The sequence below is a fragment of the Macaca nemestrina genome, chromosome 16 (assembly GCF_043159975.1).
Source record: "Macaca nemestrina isolate mMacNem1 chromosome 16, mMacNem.hap1, whole genome shotgun sequence".
Lineage (NCBI taxonomy): Eukaryota > Metazoa > Chordata > Mammalia > Primates > Cercopithecidae > Macaca > Macaca nemestrina.
This window is the reverse complement of record NC_092140.1, coordinates 45,590,475-45,613,748: the sequence shown is the minus strand read 5'-3', so window position 1 is coordinate 45,613,748 and position 23,274 is coordinate 45,590,475. Positions and strand designations below refer to the sequence as shown.

At 36.7% G+C, this 23,274-nt stretch overlaps 1 long non-coding RNA gene across 1 annotated transcript in view; it reads left to right on the top strand.

Annotated features, from left to right (window-relative positions):
• Nucleotides 1–22,542, top strand: part of LOC139359219 (uncharacterized) — a 28,532-nt gene extending 5,990 nt beyond the window's left edge. Inside the window, exons 2-3 of the long non-coding RNA XR_011615134.1 lie at nucleotides 8,088–8,128; nucleotides 21,861–22,542. This is a non-coding gene — a long non-coding RNA (uncharacterized lncRNA). The remainder of the gene's footprint in view (nucleotides 1–8,087; nucleotides 8,129–21,860) is intronic.
• The last annotated feature ends 732 nt before the right edge of the window (nucleotides 22,543–23,274 follow it).

The following is a 23,274-nucleotide window of genomic DNA, read 5'->3' as shown; positions in this document are numbered from 1 at the left end:
GTCATCCATGAGGATTGTAATCAACTTCTTCCAAACTCCTGTTAACATTCCCATGAATCACAAATATTCCTAATGTTATATAGAATGGTGAATTATTTTCAAAAGTTTTTCAATTCACTTTGCTGATATCTGTCAGAGGAATCACTATCTATGGCAGGTATAGACTTACAAACTCTATTTCTTAAATATTAAGATGCAAAAGTCAAAATTACTTCTTGACTCATGGCATGTAGAATGGATGTTGTGTTGGCAGGCATGAAAATGACATTAATCTCCTTGTACGTCTCCATCAGAGCTCCTGGTAACCAGGTGCATTGTCAATGAACAGTAATATTTTGAAAGGAATATTTCTAGCTGAGCAGGAGATCTCAACAGTGGGCTTAAAATTTCAGTAAACCATGCTGTAAGCAGATATGCTTTCATCTAGGTTTGTTTTGTTTTGTTTTGTTTTTGTGCTATTTACAGAGCACCGGCAGAGTAGATTTAGCATGTTTAAGGGCCTGAGGATTTTCAGAATGGTAAAGGAATGTTGGTAATGTCACCAGTTTCATTAGCTCGTAACAACAGAATTTGCCTGTCTTTGGAGATTTGAAATGAGGCAGTGACTTCATTTTAGCCATGAATGTCCTAGATGCTGTTTGCTTCCAATAGAAGGCTGTTTTGTCTGTATTGAAAATCTGTTGTTTAGTTTAGCCACCTTCATCAATTGTCTTAACTAATTCTTCTGAATAATTTGCTGTAGTTTTTACATAAGCACTTGCTGCTTAACATTGCATTTTATGTTATGGAGATGGCTTGTTTCTTTAAACCTCATGAAATAAGCTCTTCTAGCTTCAAACTTGTATTCTGTAGTTTCTTCACCTCTCCTGGTCTTCTTGAAATTGAAGAGAGTTAGGTACTCTCTCTGTATTAGGCTTTAGGTAAAGGGAATGTTGTGGATAGTTTGATCATCACATGGTTTTTGTTTTCAATTATGTTTATGTGGTGAATCACATTTACTGATTTGCATATGTTGAATCACCCTTGTATCCCACTTGGTCATGATAAATTATCTTTTTCATGTGCTGCCGGATTTGATTTGGTAGTATGTTGTTGTTGTGTCTATGTTCATCAGGGATATTAGCCTGTAGGATTCCTCTTTTGTTATGTCCTTGACAGATTTTAGTATCAGGATGATACTGGTTTTGTTGAATGAGTTAAGGAGCAATCCCTTGATTTTTTGGAATAGTTTCAGCAAGATTGATACCAACTCTTTATACATCTGGTAGAATTTTGCTCTGAATTTGTCTACTCAAGGGCTTTTTTGGGGGGGGCGTTGGTAAATGGTTATTATTGTTTCAATTTAGTAACTCATTATTGGTCTTTTCAGGATTTCCATTTCTTCTTGGTTCAATGTTAAGAGGTTGCATGTTCAATGAAATATCATGATTTCTTTGGGTTTTCTAGTTTGTATGCATAGAAATGTTCGTAGTAGTCTTTGAGGATTTTTTTTTTTTTGTATTTCTGTGCTATCACTTATAATTTTAACTTTGTCATTCCTAATTCTGCTTATTTGAATCTTCTCAGTATTTTCTTGGTTAATCTAACTACCAGTATATAAATCTTGTTTATTCTTTCAATGAACAAACTTTTGTTCTGTTGTTTTTTTGGAAGTTTTATTTTTGGCTTCAATTTTACTTAGTTCAGCTCTGAATTTGTATTTATTTTCTTCTGCTACCTTTGGGTTTGGTTTGTACTTGTTTTTCTAGTTCCTTTAGGTGCAATGTTAGGTTGTTAATTTGAGATATTTCTATATTTTTAATGTAGGCATTAATGCTACATTAACACTGCTTTTGCTGCATTTCAGTAGTTTTGATATGTTGTGTCTCTATTTTTATTTGTTTCAAAAGCTTTTTTTTTATTTCTGTCTTAATTTTGTCATTTATTCAAAAGTCATACAGTAGCAAGTTATCTAGTTTCCATATAGTTGAGGTTTTGAGAGTTCTTCTAGGTATTGACTTCTAATTTTATTCTGTTGTGGTCCAATAATATGCTTGGTATGTTTGTGATTTTTTTTTTTTTTAATTTATTGAGACTTGCTCTATGACCAAGCATGTGGTCCATTGTAGAGTGTTTCTTGTGCAGATGAGAAAAGTGTATATTCTGTGGTAGTTAGGTGGAGTATTCTGTAGATGCCTATTAGATCCAACTGGTCAAGAGTCCAATTAAATTCAGAGTTTCCTTGTTAGTTTTCTGACTTGATGATGTGTCTAGAGACGTCAGCGAGTTGTTTAAGTCCCTCACTATTATTGTATGGATGTTTATCTCTTTTCTTAGTTCTAATAGTATTTGTTTTAGAAATCTTTATACTCCAATGTTGGTCATGTATATTTTTAAGTTGATTAAATCTTGTTCAATTCAAACCTTTATCATTGTAAATGCCCTTCTTTGCCTTTGTTTTTTCTTTTTACTGTTATTGTTTTAAATTCTGTTTTATCTAATATAGCAAATAGCTACAGATGCTCTTTTTTGTTTTCCATTTGTATAATAGATCTTTATCCATCCCTTTATTTTGAGTCTGTGGCTATCATTACACATGAGATTGATCTCTTAAATGCAGCAGAATGTTGGGCCATTAAAAAGAAAATTAAAAAAAAAAGAGAATAAAAAAAAACCACGAATTCACCACTCTATGACTTTAAGTAGAACATTTAGCCCATTTACATTCAATATTAATATTTATATGTGAGATCTTATACCTTTCATAGTGTTGTTAGTTGCTTTGTGGTCTTAATTGTGTAATTGCTATATAGGATTTGTAAGCTTTGTATTTATGTGCATTTATGTTCTTATATGGTGGTATTATTCTATTGTTTCCATGTTTAGAACTGCTTTGAGCACTTCTTGTAAGGCTGGTCCGGTGGTGACAAATTCCATTAGAATTTGCTTGTCTGGGAAAGATTTTATTTTTCCTTTGCCTTTGAAGTTTAGTTTGGCAGTATATGACATTTTTTGCTGACAAGTTTTTTTTCCTTAAAAGGGCTAAAACTACATCCACAATCTGTTTTGGCTTGCAAAGTTTCTGCTGAGAAATATACTGTTTGTCCAATGGTATTTCCTTTAAAGGCAATTTGGCTCTTTTCTCTAGCCTTTATGATATATTTCTATTACACACATCTTGGATAGTCTGATGATTATATGCCTTGAGGATGGTCATTTTGTATAGTATCTTGTGGGTGTTCTTTGAATTTCTTCTGTTGGGATGTTAACCTCTCTAGCAAGGTTAGGGATGTTTTATGACTTATTTCTTCAAATGTTTTCCAAATTGCTTACTATTTTATCTTCTCTTTCAGGAATGCCAGTACAACATAGATTTGGTCATTTTATATAATCCCATATAATTTTCATTTTTATTTATTTATTTTTTCTGACAGAGTTAATTTGTAAGAGTGGTCTTCAAGCTCTGAAATTCATTCTTTTTGGTCTATCCTATTGTTATAGCTTCCACCTGTATTTTGAAAAAATTTTAAGGAAGTACTAAATACCAGAAGTTATATATTTTTTCAAATATAGCTATCTTTGCAATCCACATTTTGAATTTCCTATCTGTCGTTTAAGACTTTTCAGGTTAGTTAGAAAACATTGCTAAAAAAACTAGTGTGATCATCTGGGGGTGTCAACATACTCTGGCTTTTTGTACTGCCAGAGTTCCTATGCTATTCTTTCTCATCTGAGGAAAATGTTGCTTCTTATTTTTGAATTTGCTGTCATTTGGATGGGACTTTTATATGTTTTAAAATTCTTTCTTCCCTTGATGGTATAACTATGATATATGTTGCATATGATTATTTGTCTTCAGGTTTGCATACGTTTAGTTGGCTAAGGATCTGTACTTGTTCTTTGGGTTGTGGATAGCTTTTGTACAGTGTTTTTTCAGATGTTGCTTATTGCAGCAACATATTGGACATACACATGGACATACTATCTCCTATAGGGCTGAATGTATAGAAGTCTCAAGAAGCTTATTCATGGAGTAGCACTAAGCTTTTCTGGCAGTAGGGTTTTTATTTGGGGGTGCAGTTCAGACTGCAGTCCAGTTGATGGTGCTTAGGACTAAGAGCTGGCTTACCCTTAGGCTTATGATAAATGGAAGCACTATTGGGACGGTGGCAGAAAAATATAATTTTGGGTTGCCCTGAGCTCTCAAGGGAAGAAGCCAGGAGCTGGCTTCCTTTCCTGAGCCAGCAGAAATATAATCTGCTTCCCTACTGTGTCCCATCACAGGACTTGTGACTACCGGTTTATAAAGAATCATTCCTTTATTTACCAGCTACAGTGCAGGTGGAGATCATAGATATTCTCTTCTTATGGCTACCACTAAAATGCACATGGAACAGAGCCTCTTCTTCCCGTCCAGAGCAGGAAACTCTGTAAGGTATCCATCCTCCATTGCAGGGATGCTGCTGTTCTGTGTAGAGAAGGGGAATTGGGCCACATCCTTCATATAAGCCCAAGCAGCATGGACTCACTTTCAGCAGGAGTGAAGCCACCACAAAAAGTATGAAAAATGCTTTTTCGAAGTGTAAATGTGCCAGCCTCCAGCAAGAAGAACCACTGTTGTATCTGTACCAGGGTATAGTGAGGAGGTACAAGATGGTTACCCTCTCCATTTTTACTCCTGGGAGTTGGTGCTTTCTCCTTTGTAGATTGGTGGTATGCACACAGTTTCTTTGTTCCTTTTTCCTGGGAGTGGTGCTTTCGCCTTTGTATATTGGTAGTATGCACACATTTTCTTTGTCCCTAAGGGGGTTTTGGCAGGCTTTGTTCTCCCCTCCCTTAGCGGCAGCTTACACAGAGGGTTATATCTTTAGGAGTTTCTCAGGTACTCTGGTACCCACTGGTCCTCTGTGCTTTCCAAGGTGAGAGTGCATTGTGGGGTATGTTTGTGCGGGATCTGGTGGTGTGATGACTCAAAGGCAGACAACCCCTGGGCAGAGCAGTACCCTACTATGAAGGCATAACCAGTATAGCACCAACTATCTCAGTTTGGGTCTGAGAGGAGTGTGGGCACACAACTGGCCACCTGGTTTGTTCTCAGTAATTCCTCAAGTTGCCACCATCAGTGTTAATGCCCTGGGTCACAAGGACACAGGGTTTCTGACCAGTTTAACGGCCATCAGATTTTCACAGTGGTGGAGGCAGCAGAAAAGCACTCCTACCTATCCTTTCTGTGAGGATCTGAGTTTCTCTGGTTTTGATCTCTGGCAGACTCTTTTGGCTTTTCTCTTCTTTGCCCCAGATTTTTCCCATGGTCACTTCTACAATTTCTGGCTGTCTTCCTTCAGTTTTTTTTTTTTTTTTTTTTTCCCCCAGAATTTTCCCATTCACCAGTAACTTTGATCCATTTTTTTAGAGAAGAACTGAAATCTGATGTCTATAGTCAGCCATTGTATTTGTCTGTTCTTACCTGCTAATAAAGACATACCTGAGATGGGGTAATTTATAAAGGAAGGGGTTTTAATTGACTCACAGTTCTGCATGGCTAGAAAGGCCTCCCAATCATGATGGAATGCAAAGGAAAAACAAAGTCACGTCTTACATGGTGCCAAGCAAGAGGGCATGTGCAGGAGAATTCCCCTTTATAAAACCATCAGATCTCATGAGACTTACTCACATCATGAGGACAGCAGGGAAAAAACCTGCCCCCGTGAGCCAATTACCTACCACTGGGTCCTTCCCACTACATGGGGATTATTAAATTTCAAGGTGAGATTTGGATCAGGACACAGAGCCAAACCATATCATTCTGCCCCTAGCTCCTCCAAATATCATGTCCTTAGGTTTCAAAACCGATCATGCCTTCCAACAGTCTCACAAAATCTTACCTAACTCATTCCAGCATTAACCAAAAAGTCCAAAGTCTCATCTGAGACAAGGCAAGTACCTTCTGGCTACAAGTCTGTAAAATTAAAAGCAAGCTGGTTACTTCCTAGATATAATGAGAGTATAGGCATTGGGTAAATCCATCTGTTCCAAATGAGATAAATTGTCCAAAGCAAAGAGGTTATAGGCCCCATGCAAGTCCAAAATTCAATGGGGCAGCCAAATCTTAAAACTCTGAAATGATCTTCTTTGACTCCATGCCTTATATCCAGGTTATGCTGGTGCAAGATTTGGGCTCCCATGACCTCAGGCATCTCTGCCCCTGTGGCTTTGCAGGGTACAGCCCCCCTCCTGCCTGCCTTCATGGACTGGCATTGAGTATCTGCAGATTTTCTAGGTGTACGATGCAAGCTGTCAGTGGATCTACCATTCTGGTATCTGGAGGACGGTGGCCCTCTTCTCACAGTTCCACTATGCAGTGCCCCAGTGGAGACTCTGTGTGGGGGCTCTGACCCCACAGTTTCCTTTTACACTGCCCTGGCAGAGGTTCCCCATGAGGGCCCTTTCCCTATGGCAAACTTATTCCTGGACTTCCAGCTGTTTCCATACATCCTCTGAAATCTAGGAAGAGGTTTCCAAACCTCAGTTCTTGACATCTGTGCACCCACAGGCTCAACATCACAAGGAAACTGCCAAGGCTTGGGGCTTACAGTCTCTGAAGCCACAGCTCCAGCTGGACCTTGGCCCCTTTTAGCCATACTGGAGTGACTGGGATGTACAGCACCACATCCCTAGGCTGCACATAGCAGAGGGGGCCTTGTGCCCAGCACACAAAACTATTTTTTCCTCCTAGGCCTCTAGTCCTGTGATGAGAGGGCCTGCCGGGAAGATCCCTGACATGCCCTGAAGACATTTTCCCTACTGTCATGGGGATTAACATTTGGCTCTTTGTTATTTATGTAAATTTCTGTAGCCAGCTTTTATTTCTAATCAGAAAATGGGGTTTTCTTTTCTATTGCATCCTCAGGCTGCATATTTTCTGAACTTTTATGCTCTGCTTCCATTTTAAACATAAGTTCCAATTTCAACTTATTTTTGTGAATAAATAAAACTGAATGCTCTTAATTGCACCCAAGTCACCTCTTGAACACTTTGCTGCTTAGACATTTATTCTGCCAGATGCCCTAAATCATCTCTGTCAAGTTTGAAGTTCCACGAATCTCTAGGACAGCGACAAAATGCCATCAGTCTCTTTGCTAGAGTATAGCAGGTGTCGCCTTTGCTCCAGTTCCCAACAAATTCCTCATATTCTTGTGAGACCACCTCAACCGGGACCTTCTTGCTCATATCACTATCAGCACTTTGTCAAAACCATTCAACAAGTTTCTAGGAAGTTCCAAACTTTCCCACATCTTCCTGTTTTCTTCTGAGCCCTCCAAACTCTTCCAGCCTCTGCCTGTTACCTGGTTCCAAAGTTGTTTCCACATTTTTGGATATCTTTACATCAGTGCCCCACCACATGGTACCAATTTACTGTATTGGTCTGTTCTCATGCTGCTAGTAAAGACATACCTGAGACTGGGTAATTTGTAAAGGAAAGAGTTTTAACTGACTCACAGTTCCACATGGCTCGGGAGGCCTCACAATCATGGCAGAAGTCAAAGGACGAGCAAAAAGACATCTTACAAGGCGGCAGGCAAGAGGGCATGTGCAGGGGAACTCCCCTTTATAAAACCATTAGATCTTGTGAGATTTATTCACATCACAAGAAAAGCATGAGAAAAATCCACACCCATGCTTCAATTACCTCCCACTGAGTCCCTCTCACAACATGTAGGGTTTATTACAATTCACGGTGAGATTTGGGTGGGGACACCGAGCCAAACCATATCAGCCATAGGATGTCAGAGCTGACAAAGACCAACTTTTAATCTGTACAATTCACTCATGAGAAACTGAAGCTATCAGAGAAGTGACCTTTATGGGGTCATCACTCAGCAGATCGAGCAGTAGGACCTTGGTGCTCTGCCACTCAGCTGGGTTTCTGCCTTCAGGCAGGGCCCTAACTCCCTTCTTCACCAATAAGCTATAACCAGGGTAGAGATCAGTGACCTTTCTAGTTTTTGACTTAAAGTGAGAGATGTGTGATTTTTCCTTTCACTTGAACACTTATAAGCCATTGTAGTGTGATTAATTGGACTAATTTCAATACTGTTGTGTTTCAGGAAATATGGAGTCCTGAAGAGAGGGAGAGAGATGAAAGCAGGTCGGTGGAGCAGTCAGAACACATGCAATATTTATCAATTAGGTTTGCGGTCTTATTGGGGCACAGTTCATGGTGACCCAATATAATTATAATGGTATCACCAAAGATCACCATTACAGATCAACATAAAATATATTATAAGAATGAAATGTTTGAATATTGTAAAAATTACCAAAATGTGACACAGAGATACAAAGCAAGCACATGCTATTTGAAAAATGTCAGAGGTATTTGCTTAGCAGAGGTGTGTTACAAACTTTCAATTTATAAAACAGCAATATTTATGAAATACAATAAAGTGAAGCCAAATGAAATTATTTATGGTGGTATTCCCATTTTGCTGCATTAGTTCAGAGTCAGAGTAGCCTACATTTAGATGTAACTAAAATGCTGATTTTGTCACGCAGGTATGGCAAAGTGAGATGGAGCAAGGAATCTAATAGTATTTAGTAAGGAGTTATTATAATCAGTGATCTTAATATTTATTGTATATAGGAAAGAAGAGAGGTTATCAAAGAAGGAAAAGATATGAAAAATAGCCTCATTGCACAGAAGTCCTGTGTGACAAAAAAAAAAAAAAAATTGTTGGTGTTGGGGCACTAAAGGGTGTAATCCGAAAGAATAAGATATGGGATCAGAACGGATGTAAAAATTTAATATGACTGGAATTTCAAATCTTAGATCCATACTAGTTTTTGAAAATGATTATCCTATGTAAGAGATTTTCAAGAAATACAGTAATAATGAAGTCAAAATATAATTTTTGGGTCTTCTGCAGCAAATTCATCAACATGTCTGAGTTGTCACACATATTGGATGAAGGTAAGCTGTGAGGAAGAAGGGATTCTGCACCTGAATCTGCACATTCCTGAGATTTCATGTTAGACTTCTCCATCAATAGGTGATGAGCCAGAAATTTCTTAACAAGGGATAATTTGATGAGACAATGAAATAAATTTTATTATTTAGAAACAAAAAGGATAATCTTTTTAGGAACCGGAGAAGTAAATTTTTATATTCTTCATTCACTTGGGATAAAAAAGATGAAAAATATTGTCTTCTAGGGAGTACTTCTTTTAAGTTAAAGGTCACAATTTACTCAATAGACAAGGGAATTTCTTCTTCCTTAAAATTCATTTTTTAAGCTTAGAGACCATGAAAAGTTATGATTCATGTTGTTATGGTAGACTGACTTGTGATGTATCTGAATTTCAGCAATACGTGATAGAACTAATACAGAAAAGTACGTTACAAACCTTGAAGTCAGATTGAAAACAGCTGTTATGTGAGGAAAAAAAAAAGTCAAGTATCAAAACTGTGGGGATAAAATCATCTCTACATCATAATTTAATACTAAAAGCTTAATTAGCCTTAGCTCAAACTATTTTTTGCCATTAAAAGGAATTGTGAAAACCGTGATTACTTTTGCACTAAACTATACTTTTGCACTAAACTATAGCATTTGCTAGTTCTCAGACTTTACAGAGATAAAATATGTTTCAAAATTAGTCATATCTATATGTCATGGATTTTCAAGTTAATATTAGTTCACTTGATTTTTGGTAACTAAATAGTATTTCTTTTATGTTGTAAAATCAAAAAAATGAAGTAAAAATAAAGTAACTAGTTTTGGTATAGTCTTTCTGGCTTTTACCTTGGCATCCATCAATTGGCTTTATCCTAAGATTTACAGAATACTGGCTGCATCAGTTCTAGATATCATATCCAGATGTTACATAATTCAGAGGAAGAAGACAAATAGCTTTTCCCCATTACCCCTTCTTGGAAGTGCTGAAAATCTCCCTAGAATCTTTCCCAAGGACTTCTTCTTATATTAATATGATTTTGAGCCAAACATTGACAGAGAGTTAGAGTATCCTGCAAGTGATTTTCCACTAAGAGTGATTTTGCCCTAGAAGGGACATTTGGCAATATCTGGAGACATTGTTTCTTTTTTTTTTTTTTTTGGTTATCACAATTATGACACCGCTACTGGCATCTAGTGGACAGAGGCCAGGGAAGCTGCTAAAAATCCTGTAAAATACAGGTCAGCCCCTGCCCACAGCAAATAAATACCCAGATGAAAAGCATCAATAGTGCCAAGGTCTCAAACTGTGTCTCAAACCGTGTCTTAGCCCATTCAAGACCACCCCTTATGGTAGGGTTGACATCAGCTTCTAGTGAAGCATACAGATGAGTGAGGAATTTATACATTAAGAAAATTTTAATTCCCTCAGGAGGAAGCCAGGGTCATGAAGCCAGATAGACAACAATGCCATTCCCTTCACTCACTGGTAGTAATAGGCACACTTTTACAATTCAGTATGCACTTTTCAGTAGAGAGATGACTTTCTACTTTCAGGGATCTGATCAGAAATTTCACAATGTCTGACCTCAATAATGCCATAGTGCCTATTACTTTTATATGTCAGTGCCTCAATAGTAACATATCTATGACAGGGAAAACATATTCCATTAATATATTAATACAGTGATGTGTATCATATGACTTCAAAGTACATTTTCTAGAGTAGAGTTTTTGTTTAATTCTAGCTTTTATTATAAGAGTAGCCTTACACAATTTCAAAGCCAGAAGGAGAACAGTTTATATAATACTCGAGAGAAAACTATGGTTCAGGGAGGATAAGTAAGTTGTTTTAGATCCCGTAGCTAGAATAATCAAGACAGAACTTTGATCTCAGAGCTGCTAACTCATAACATGCTGCTCAAGTGTGTTAGTTATCTCTTTGAGATACAATGTAAACTGTAGGAAATTAAGAGATGGAGAGAAGAAATTTGCACATTTTACATTTCCGAGTCCTTGAAGATGAATATGTACAGAGGAATGCTGTTAGTCCTTTAATGATGCCAGTGATAGTAGATTTTGCAGAACTAACAAAACAGCTACAATAAATTAGATGCGATATTTCCTACACAGTGAAAGCACATTTAGCAATCATACCTCCCCAGATTACTGTTAAGATATGGAAATATTACTTTTATATGCCAGGTAAATAACCAGTATCCTTTAATTAGACTAGATTAAGAAAAGTGAATTGCTTTGAAAATAGCAATGGAATGGAATGGTGTCTTTCATCAAGAGCAGAATCATGTTAATGTCTTAGGCTGTCTAGTTACCATGACAAATAGGTTGTGGTACATGCACACTTTAATTATTAACACTGAAATCTGCTGAAATTGAAGTATTGCTCTTAGGAAGAGCTATTACCGCTGAAATGACCCATTTAATAGTGACCATGGTATCAAAATATGGATTTAAATTGGTAATTAATATTAGTCAATTTCTGAAAATGTTAACACAGAAGTTCAATAAAAATGCTAACTAGGTCTCAAATACCACAGATAGTATATTGACGTATTAATATGTATTACTTATATTAAATGCTTTGTAGATTTTGACTTGAGAACAAAATAATAAGAAATAATAAGAATGAAAGCATTTCCTAATGAGCTTCCAAAGAGTCGGTAAACCTAGTGGATTATTTTTATTTTTTCAGTTTTTATGCCTAAAATTTGTATAAAAGAATTTTCCATTATCACAACCTACAGAACTCTAATGGATGGAAGTGAGAAAAATTTAAAATAAGATGATAGGATACTCGAGGAATTTTAAACTAATAAGTGGTTGACATGTTGCTCAGTTTATGGGTCACTTGTTCTAAGATCCATATAATAACTAGCTGCCCCACACTTATTCTATTATTTGTAGGCCTCTCCAAAGGAAGAAGACTATGAAGCTCCATTAGATGGCACATAACCAATGAAATTATGAAATAACATTATAAGTGATATTATAATAGAACTAAAAAATGAACAAACAAACAAAGCAAATGTGCCTCTAGCAATATGGTCATAGAATCACCAATATGTGCTATGGAATGTATTAATTGATATCTGTTGCGATTTACTTGTTTAATTGTCTTATCTTAAACTGATACTAACATGGGATGATGTTCTCTGAGCAATTTAACTGATATATCTTAAATATGTTAGAGAAGTTTAAGGGAAAATAGTGTGTTATTTACAATTTTTCTAAAGAGAACTTTAAAACTGTACTCAAATCTGAGAATAAATATATACAATATTATTCTGACCATGAAGAATAGTAAACAAATAAAAATCTGTTTAATGATAATGCTAATCGTTTATGATCACTTAGGTCTCTGAATTTAAATAAAAATGGCAGATAAATTTTAACAGGATTTAGACATCAAATTGTAATGTATTTTTTTCCAATATGAGTGTGAGTCTCTAACTTAATATGTGGTATATAAGTGGAAGGTAGAAATCATTTCAAAGTACTTTGAAGATACACACACACACACATTTAAAAATATTTTTTAAACTATCAGTTTTACTTAATCTCTCAAATCTTTAATATGAACTGGGTGCTGCAAAGCGGCCTCTTGCCATTGTGTTATTCCTGCAGAGCACCTGTGCCTGAATCTGCAGTGCACAAATTTTAGGTGCTTTATTCAGCCAGTACCGATGGCATTTTGTTGTTTAGCCTTCATATTGCAGTTACATTAATACTTTTGTTTGTGGTTAGCAGGTTAGCCTCATTTCAATATGTGGAAACCATTAAAACCACAATGGCAACACACCATGCATGTTTTCCTGTGAGACTTTTTTTTTTTTTTTTTTTTCTGTATACAATGTCTGGGTGAAATTTTATTTTTTTCAAAATAATAACCAATGGTTCCAGCAACATTTATTAAATAATTCATTTCCACACTGATCCTGTATTAAGATTTTCTTTACATGTGGTTTCTGGGCTCTCTGTATTCTGTCCCACTAGTCTGTTTTTCTCTGTACTGTCTTAATTACTATAGCTTATAAGAAGTGCTGCCGTCAGGTAGGGTATATTGTACTGCTTTAATATTGTCTTGGTTATTCTTGGTTCTATTTAGAATTTTAATTGGAATTGCATTCAATCTCTAAATGAATTTAGGGAGACTTTGCATCATTACATTATTAAGTCTTCCTATACATAAACGTATTTTATCTATTAACTTAGATTTTCTTTAATGTTACTCAATAAAGATTTATACTTCTTTGCATATAAGTCTTGTACATATTTTGTTAGATTTATTCCTGGGAGTCTTTTAGTTTTTGTTTCTACTGTAAGCTCTAATTGGTATACTATTTTATATATATATATATATATATATAGCTTTTATAAAACCTTGCTTCAATATTTTACATATACTTTTGTATTTTCTATATGGACAGTCATGTCATCTACAAATAATAAGCTTTGTTTCTCCTTTTTTGATCCTTACTTTTTATTTATTTTCCTTTTCTTACCACACCAATTGGGACCTACAGTACAAGGTTGAATAGAAGTGCTAGTTTTGCTCCTTTGTATTCTTATGGTGAAGTAAATTAATAGTTTTCTTAAGTTAGATCACTCTTTTATTGCTGAGATAAACCCACCTTGGTCATATGTATTTTCAATGCATTATTCATTCTGATTGCTAGTATTTTGTTTTAGATTTTGGCATGTATGTTCATAAGTGAAGTTAGCATATAATTTTCCTTTCTCATAATATCTTTGCCTGGTTTAGCATAGAGGTTATGCTAGCCTTATAAAATGAGTTGGGGGAGATGTAATGCAACAGTTTATATAGTATTGAGATTATCTGTACCTTGCATATCTGATAGAACTCACCTATACAACCAACTACCTAGCGGGTAGGTGGTGGTTGTTTGTTGGTTGATAGATTTTAACCACTGCTTCAATTTAGTTCACAAATGTAAGTCTGTTCAGTTTTCTCCATTTTATCTTGAGTCAATTTTGGTAAATTTTAGCCTTATATAAAATTATCCATTTCATTTAAGTTTTCAAATTTAATGGCATAAAGATGTTCACAAAGTTATCTTACTTTTGTTTCAATATCCTGTCTACTGTTATTTACTTTACATCCATTTTAGTTTTTTTTTTTTTTTAATTTATTTATTATTATTATACTTTAAGTTGTAGGGTACATGTGCATAACGTGCAGGTTTGTTACATATGTATACTTGTGCCATGTTGCTGTGCTGCACCCATCAACTCGTCATTTACATCAGGTATAACTCCCAATGCAATCCCTCCCCCCTCCCCCCTTCCCATGATAGGCCCCTGTGTGTGATGTTCCCCTTCCTGAGTCCAAGTGATCTCATTGTTCAGTTCCCACCTATGAGTGAGAACATGCGGTGTTTGGTTTTCTGTTCTTGTGATAGTTTGCTAAGAATGATGGTTTCCAGCTGCATCCATGTCCCTACAAAGGACACAAACTCATCCTTTTTGATGGCTGCATAGTATTCCATGGTGTATATGTGCCACATTTTCTTAATCCAATCTGTCACTGATGGACATTTGGGTTGATTCCAAGTCTTTGCTATTGTGAATAGTGCTGCAGTAAACATACGTGTGCATGTGTCTTTATAGCAGCATAATTTATAATCCTTTGGGTATATACCCAGTAATGGGATGGCTGGGTCATATGGTACATCTAGTTCTAGATCCTTGAGGAATCGTCATACTGTTTTCCATAATGGTTGAACTAGTTTACAATCCCACCAACAGTGTAAAAGTGTTCCTATTTCTCCACATCCTCTCCAGCACCTGTTGTTTCCTGACTTTTTAATGATCGCCATTCTAACTGGTGTGAGATGGTATCTCATTGTGGTTTTGATTTGCATTTCTCTGATGGCCAGTGATGATGAGCATTTTTTCATGTGTCTGTTGGCTGTATGAATGTCTCTTTTTGAGAAATGTCTGTTCATATCCTTTGCCCGCTTTTTGATGGGGTTGTTTGTTTTTTTCTTGTAAATTTGTTTGAGTTCTTTGTAGGTTCTGGATATTAGCCCTTTGTCAGATGAGTAGATTGCAAAAATTTTCTCCCATTCTGTAGGTTGCCTGTTCACTCTGATGGTAGTTTCTTTTGCTGTGCAGAAGCTCTTTAGTTTAATGAGATCCCATTTGTCAATTTTGGCTTTTGCTGCCGTTGCTTTTGGTGTTTTAGACATGAAGTCTTTGCGCATGCCTATGTTCTGAATGGTACTACCTAGGTTTTCCTCTAGGATTTTTATGGTATTAGGTCTAACATTTAAGTCTCTAATCCATCTTGAATTAATTTTCGTATAAGGAGTAAGGAAAGGATCCAGTTTCAGCTTTCTACTTATGGCTAGCCAATTTTCCCAGCACCATTTATTAAATAGGGAATCCTTTCCCCATTTCTTGTTTCTCTCAGGTTTGTCAAAGATCAGATGGCTGTAGATGTGTGGTATTATTTCTGAGGACTCTGTTCTGTTCCATTGGTCTATATCTCTGTTTTGGTACCAGTACCATGCTGTTTTGGTTACTGTAGCCTTGTAGTATAGTTTGAAGTCAGGTAGCGTGATGCCTCCAGCTTTGTTCTTTTGACTTAGGATTGTCTTGGAGATGCGGGCTCTTTTTTGGTTCCATATGAACTTTAAAGCAGTTTTTTCCAATTCTGTGAAGAAACTCATTGGTAGCTTGATGGGGATGGCATTGAATCTATAAATTACCTTGGGCAGTATGGCCATTTTCACGATATTGATTCTTCCTATCCATGAGCATGGTATGTTCTTCCATTTGTTTGTGTCCTCTTTTATTTCACTGAGCAGTGGTTTGTAGTTCTCCTTGAAGAGGTCCTTTACATCCTTTGTAAGTTGGATTCCTAGGTATTTTATTCTCTTTGAAGCAATTGTGAATGGAAGTTCATTCCTGATTTGGCTCTCTGTTTGTCTGTTACTGATGTATAAGAATGCTTGTGATTTTTGGACATTAATTTTGTATCCTGAGACTTTGCTGAAGTTTCTTATCAGCTTAAGGAGATTTTGGGCTGAGACAATGGGGTTTTCTAAATATACAATCATGTCATCTGCAAAGAGGGACAATTTGACTTCTTCTTTTCCTAACTGAATACCCTTGATTTCTTTCTCTTGCCTGATTGCCCTAGCCAGAACTTCCAACACTATGTTGAATAGGAGTGGTGAGAGAGGGCATCCCTGTCTTGTGCCAGTTTTCAAAGGGAATTTTTCCAGTTTTTGCCCAGGAAATTATCCATTTCTTCTAGATTTTCCAGTTTATTTGCATAGAGGTGTTTATAGTATTCTCTGATGGTACTTTGTATTTCTGTGGGGTCGGTGGTGATATCCCCTTTATCATTTTTTATTGCGTCTATTTGATTCTTCTCTCTTTTCTTCTTTATTAGTCTTGCTAGTGGTCTGTCAATTTTGTTGATCTTTTCAAAAAACCAACTCCTGGATTCATTAATTTTTTGGAGAGTTTTTTGTGTCTCTATCTCCTTCAGTTCTGCTCTGATCTTAGTTATTTCTTGCCTTCTGCTAGCTTTCGAATGTGTTTGCTCTTGTTTCTCTAGTTCTTTTAATTGGGATGTTAGAGTGTCAATTTTAGATCTTTCCTGCTTTCTCTTGTGGGCATTTAGTGCTATAAATTTCCCTCTACACACTGCTTTAAATGTGTCCCAGAGATTCTGGTATGTTGTGTCTTTGTTCTCATTGGTTTCAAAGAACATCTTTATTTTTGCCTTCATTTCATTATGTACCCAGTAGTCATTCAGGAGCAGGTTGTTCAGTTTCCATGTAGTTGAGCGTTTTTGATTGAGTTTCTTAGTCCTGAGTTCTAGTTTGATTGCACTGTGGTCTGAGAGACAGTTTGTTATAATTTCTGTTCTTGTACATTTGCTGAGGAGTGCTTTACTTCCAATTACGTGGTCGATTTTGGAGTAAGTACGATGTGGTGCTGAGAAGAATGTATATTCTGTTGATTTGGGGTGGAGAGTTCTATAGATGTCTATTAGGTCTGCTTGCTGCAGAGATGAGTTCAATTCCTGGATATCCTTGTTAACTTTCTGTCTCGTTGATCTGTCTAATGTTGACAGTGGAGTGTTGAAGTCTCCCATTATTATTGTATGGGAGTCTAAGTCTCTTTGTAAGTCTCTAAGGACTTGCTTGATGAATCTGGGTGCTCCTGTATTGGGTGCATATATATTTAGGATAGTTAGCTCTTCCTGTTGAATTGATCCCTTTACCATTATGTAATGGCCTTCTTTGTCTCTTTTGATCTTTGATGGTTTAAAGTCTGTTTTATCAGAGACTAGTATTGCAACCCCCGCTTTTTTTTGTTCTCCATTTGCTTGGTAAATCTTCCTCCATCCCTTTATTTTGAGCCTATGTATGTCTCTGCGTGTGAGATGGGTCTCCTGAATACAGCAGACTGATGGGTCTTGACTCTTGATCCAGTTTGCCAGTCTGTGTCTTTTAATTGGAGCATTTAGTCCATTTACATTTAAGGTTAAGATTGTTATGTGTGAACTTGATCCTGCCATTATGATATTAACTGGTTATTTTGCTCGTTAGTTGATGCAGTTTCCTCCTAGCCTCGATGGTCTTTACATTTTGGCATGTTTTTGCAATGGCTGGTACCGGTTGTTCGTTTCCATGTTTAGTGCTTCCTTCAGGGTCTCTTGTAAGGCAGGCCTAGTGGTGACAAAATCTCTAAGCATTTGCTTATCTGTAAAGGATTTTATTTCTCCTTCACTTATGAAACTTAGTTTGGCTGGATATGAAATTCTGGGTTGAAAATTCTTTTCTTTAAGAATGTTGAATATTGGCCCCCACTCTCTTCTGGCTTGGAGAGTTTCTGCCGAGAGATCTGCTGTTAGTCTGATGGGCTTCCCTTTGTGGGTAACCCGACCTTTCTCTCTGGCTGCCCTTAAGATTTTTTCCTTCATTTCAACTTTGGTGAATCTGGCAATTATGTGTCTTGGAGTTGCTCTTCTCGAGGAGTATCTTTGTGGCGTTCTCTGTATTTCCTGGATTTGAATGTTGGCCTGCCCTACTAGGTTGGGGAAGTTCTCCTGGATGATATCCTGAAGAGTGTTTTCCAACTTGGTTCCATTTTCCCCCTCACTTTCAGGCACCCCAATCAGACATAGATTTGGTCTTTTTACATAATCCCATACTTCTTGCAGGCTTTGTTCATTTCTTTTTCTTCTTTGTTCTTTTGGTTTCTCTTCTCGCTTCATTTCATTCATTTGATCCTCAATCGCAGATACTCTTTCTTCCAGTTGATCGAGTCGGTTACTGAAGCTTGTGCATTTGTCACATATTTCTCGTGTCATGGTTTTCATATCTTTCATTTCGTTTATGACCTCTCTGCATTAATTACTCTAGCCATCAATTCTTCCACTTTTTTTTCAAGATTTTTAGTTTCTTTGCGCTGGGTACGTTATTCCTCCTTTAGCTCTGAGAAATTTGATGGACTGAAGCCTTCTTCTCTCATCTCGTCAAAGTCATTCTCTGTCCAGCTTTGATCCGTTGCTGGCGATGAGCTGCGCTCCTTTGCCGGGGGAGATGCGCTCTGATCTTTTGAATTTCCAGCTTTTCTGCCCTGCTTTTTACCCATCTTTGTGGTTTTATCTGCCTCTGGTCTTGATGATGGTGATGTACTGATGGGGTTTTGGTGTAGGTGTCCTTCTTGTTTGATAGTTTTCCTTCTAACAGTCAGGACCCTCAGCTGTAGGTCTGTTGGAGATTGCTTGAGGTCCACTCCAGACCCTGTTTGCCTGGGTATCGGCAGCAGAGGCTGCAGAAGATAGAATATTTCTGAACAGCAAGTGTACCTGTCTGATTCTTGCTTTGGAAGCTTCCTCTCAGGGGTGTACTCCACCCTGTGAGGTGTGGGGTGTCAGACTGCCCCTAGTGGGGGATGTCTCCCAGTTAGGCTACTCAGGGGTCAGGGACCCACTTGAGCAGGGAGTCTGTCCCTTCTCAGATCTCAACCTCCGTGTTGGGAGATCCACTGCTCTCTTCAAAGCTGTCAGACAGAGTCGTTTGCGTCTGCAGAGGTTTCGGCTGTGTTTGTTATTGCCCTGTCCCCAGAGGTGGAGTCTACAGAGACAGGCAGGTTTCCTTGAGCTGCTGTGAGCTCCACTCAGTTCGAGCTTCCCAGCAGCTTTGTTTACCTACCTAAGCCTCAGCAATGGCGGGCGCCCCTCCCCCAGCCTCGCTGCTGCCTTGCCGGTAGATCACAGACTGCTGTGCTAGCAATGAGGGAGGCTCCGTGGGTGTGGGACCCTCCCGGCCAGGTGTGGGATATGATCTCCTGGTGTGCCTGTTTGCTTAAAGCGCAGTATTGGGGTGGGAGTTACCCGATTTTCCAGGTGTTGTATGTCTCAGTTCCCCTGGCTAGGAAAAGGGATTCCCTTCCCCCTTGCGCTTCCCAGGTGAGGCAATGCCTCGCCCTGCTTCAGCTCTCGCTGGTTGGGCTGCAGCAGCTGACCAGCACCGATCGTACGGCACTGCCCAGTGAGATGAACCCAGTACCTCAGTTGAAAATGCAGAAATCACCGGTCTTCTGTGTGGCTCGCGCTGGGAGTTGGAGACTGGAGCTGTTCCTATTCGGCCATCTTGCTCCGCCCCTCCTGTGAGACATTCTAAATGTTGATGTTCCCTTTTTCATCTCATCTCATAGCCCTGGCCAAAAAACTAGGTTTTTTTTTTTTTTCTTTTTAAAATATTCTTGTTACAAGCATGGACATCTATGTGGATTGTATAATGTTTAGATTTTTCTGTAACGGCCATCTTCAGATAAAAATAATTAATACAACAATGTTTTAATAATATGTATACATTTTTCTTTTTAAATTATGTGCTGAATGATCCACAAAGTGATATTTGAAATTTAGAATATTCCAAATGAACTTACTTCTGAATTTCAGTTCTTCTTGAAAGATTGGGTAGAAAATTTTGCCTTGTACTACCAAAATAGCTCAAGGACATTGTAATTTAGTCATTTACTGATGTAGGATATGTTTAATATCCCTGAGTATATTAGTATAGTAAGTTTTGTTTAGGAAAACAGATGAAAGAAAACCAATGGGGATGAAAAATGTGTCTTTTAAAATAATAATATATATGCAGTACATTTATATGTGGTATATAAAATAGTCAAAAAGAAAATGCAGAGACCAGAATGATTGTGACTAAGGGCTTGGGAGAAGGGAAAATAGGAAGTTATCATTCAACTGCTACAAAGCTCAAGTTTTCTAGAGATTTGTACATCATCTGGCCTAGAGTTAACAACATGGTATTGTACACTTAAAACTTTTTAAGAGCTGGTAGATCTCATGTTAAGTGTTCCTCCAATAATAATAATAGTAATAATAAAACTAACTGCATCTTCTAGTTTTCAGGATTTGGGAGTTATTCTTCCTTAGATAATTGACTTATTTTATAGAAATATGTTTTGATTACCAAAATAGTCTATGAAAATTATAGTATTCTTTTTCTTTATCAAAAGAAATACACTGTGTCAGTGTAGCAAGAAATAATAATTTTCATAATAAGGTAGGAAGAATTTAAAATTTTCAGAGGCAAACTGCGAGGTAAAATTTAAATAAAGTGAAAGGTAGGACTCTATTTATAGTGTTGCACTGATATCTCCATTTGTTTTCCTTAGCTGGATTGCTTTTTTTCATATTTTAAACTGTTCCTCTTGAAAGCCATCTGGTGTTTGTTTATTTATTTATTTATTTATTTATTTTAATGATAAAAATATGTATACCATAATCTTTCTGTATTATTGAAAGTCTTTATTTGAAACATCATCTTTGGAACATCAAAATCTCGAAGTCTTGAAAAATCTATTATGGGTCTATTCAAACAGATTTGGCAATTTCAATTGCTTTCAGTCATTCTGCCTGGGCTTAAAATGGGCCATTCCTTTTGATGGTTATTTAAATACCAACTTAATAATGGTAACTTTTTTTTTTTTTTTTACCTACTTTATGTCTTATTTTTCTACCTTGTATAAATCACTTACTTGCCAATTAAAAAAAAAAAAAAAAAAAAAACTGAAATAAGCAGTTTTTCTTCCAGTATTCCAGTAATCCTCTACCTGTTGAGTGAAATATCTTTTTACACTGCCCATCAGCGACATCACATTATAATATTATGTTGTTAGTCAATATTATGTTATAAGTCAGTGTTATAATATTGACTGTTATATCCTAGTTAATATCATAAATAAAACACACAAAATAGTCAGTGTATTAATACATCCAGATACAGTAATACTCTGTATCTTTAAGCTGTGAAGGAGCAATGTGTTTTTATTTAAGATTTTTAAAAGTTTATATTTCAGAGCCAGAATATGGTATGCAACATCTCAAAATACAAAATTATTTTTTCTAATAAATTTTGTGTACTGCTTCCGATCTTCAAAAGATACCAGCTTTTAATACATAAATAGACATTTGGCATAAAATTTTACCTTTCTAACATAATACTTTTGAAATAAATTCTCACGTTTTCAATAAATATAATGAATATTCATAAAAAGATAGTGAAATGTGACACTAATAATAAAATATGCAGTGAACCATCTATAAGTAACATCAACTAAGAACAAAGGCAATTAAATTGACTTGAAACACACACTTAGTGACTTGCTCCTACAATACTGTCAGAAGTTTATCCAGGTTATTCACCTGGCATCAGAAAAAAAAGTTTGTTTACCATTGCTTCACAGAAAATTTTTAATGGCCAGAAAACTGCACAGTTACCTTTATTTTGGTGTCTTTTTTTTGCAAAGAGAGCATGAAAACATCATTTTACTTCTGTCATGTGACCATTCTATCTTTCACTGAAGATACTTCTATCTTTCTGTCTTTAGCTGAAGAAAGCAACTTACCTTCAATGTCCCTCCATGCAAGAAAAATAACTGGTCATTCGCAGCACTTTGGGAGGCCGAGGCAGGCAGATGATGAGGTCAGGAGATCGAGAACATCCTGGCTAACACGGTGAAACCCCATCTCTACTAAAAAAAAAAAAAAACAACAAAAATACAAAAAACTAGCCGGGCGAGGTGGCGGGCGCCTGTAGTCCCAGCTACTCGGGAGGCTGAGGCAGGAGAATGGCGTGAACCCGGGAGGTGGAGCTTGCAGTGAGCCGAGATCCGGCCACTGCACTCCAGCCTGGGCGACAGAGCGAGACTCCGTCTCAAATAAATAAATAAATAGTTAAGAATGGCACTCTGTTACATCTTAGGAGATACAGCATTTACAAACAAAGCAAAATTCGACTGAATCTGTTTATTTGAGGTAAGTTCTACAAATTTATTGTGAACACTGAATTAGAAATTAGATGATCCTTGGCTTATGATGGGGTTTCGTGTTGATAAACATATCATTAATTGAAAAAGTCCTATGTTCAAAATGCATTTAAAACATCTAATCTACCAAACATTGTAGCTTAGCCTAACCTACCTTAAATGTGTTCAGAACACACATTAGTCTAAAAGTGGGCAATATCATGTAAAACAAAGCCTATCTTATAATAAATTGTTGAATATGACATGTAACGTATTGCATACTGTACTGAAAGTGAAAAACAATGAGTACTTGAAATATAGTTATTATTCAATGCTTATAGCTTTCAAACAATTGTAAAATCAAAAAATTGTAAGTACAACCACCATATTTCAGGGCCTGTATAGACTGAGTCATTGCTCCAAGGAGGAATACAGAGTTAAATTTCTGCGAGCATCTGGTTCAACATTTCTGTCGACCAATCAACATATAACCTTGTTTTATGTGTGTTTCTGTTAGAAGACACCTTATAATATATATATATATTTTTGATTCATTGACATTGAACTTACGACCAACAGCACTATAACTCATGCTTGAAAGAATTTTATCTAACACATATATTTTATCCATAAGACACAACAGTTTTTTTGTGCCTAGGAACACAAGACAACATTGAGTACTGTATTTGGTGCCACTTTAAACAGTAAAATCACCAAGAAAAAGCAAAACAAAAAAAAATCATAAAACACTGTACTCCATAATTGGAAAATAATGGCATTTATTTACAGTGAGAGAGCTGAAACAAGAAGGCATAGTATTGTCTTGTTCAACCGCAGCAGGGAATGTTCAGGTTGATGACTCAAATTTTCGCCACTCTGCACATGTCCGCAAATGACTGTGAAATCACCATAATTATTGATTTAGGGATTACAATGAATTTTAGCTAATAGATCCTCAAATATAGAATCCATGAATAATGAAGATTTTCTGTGTTTA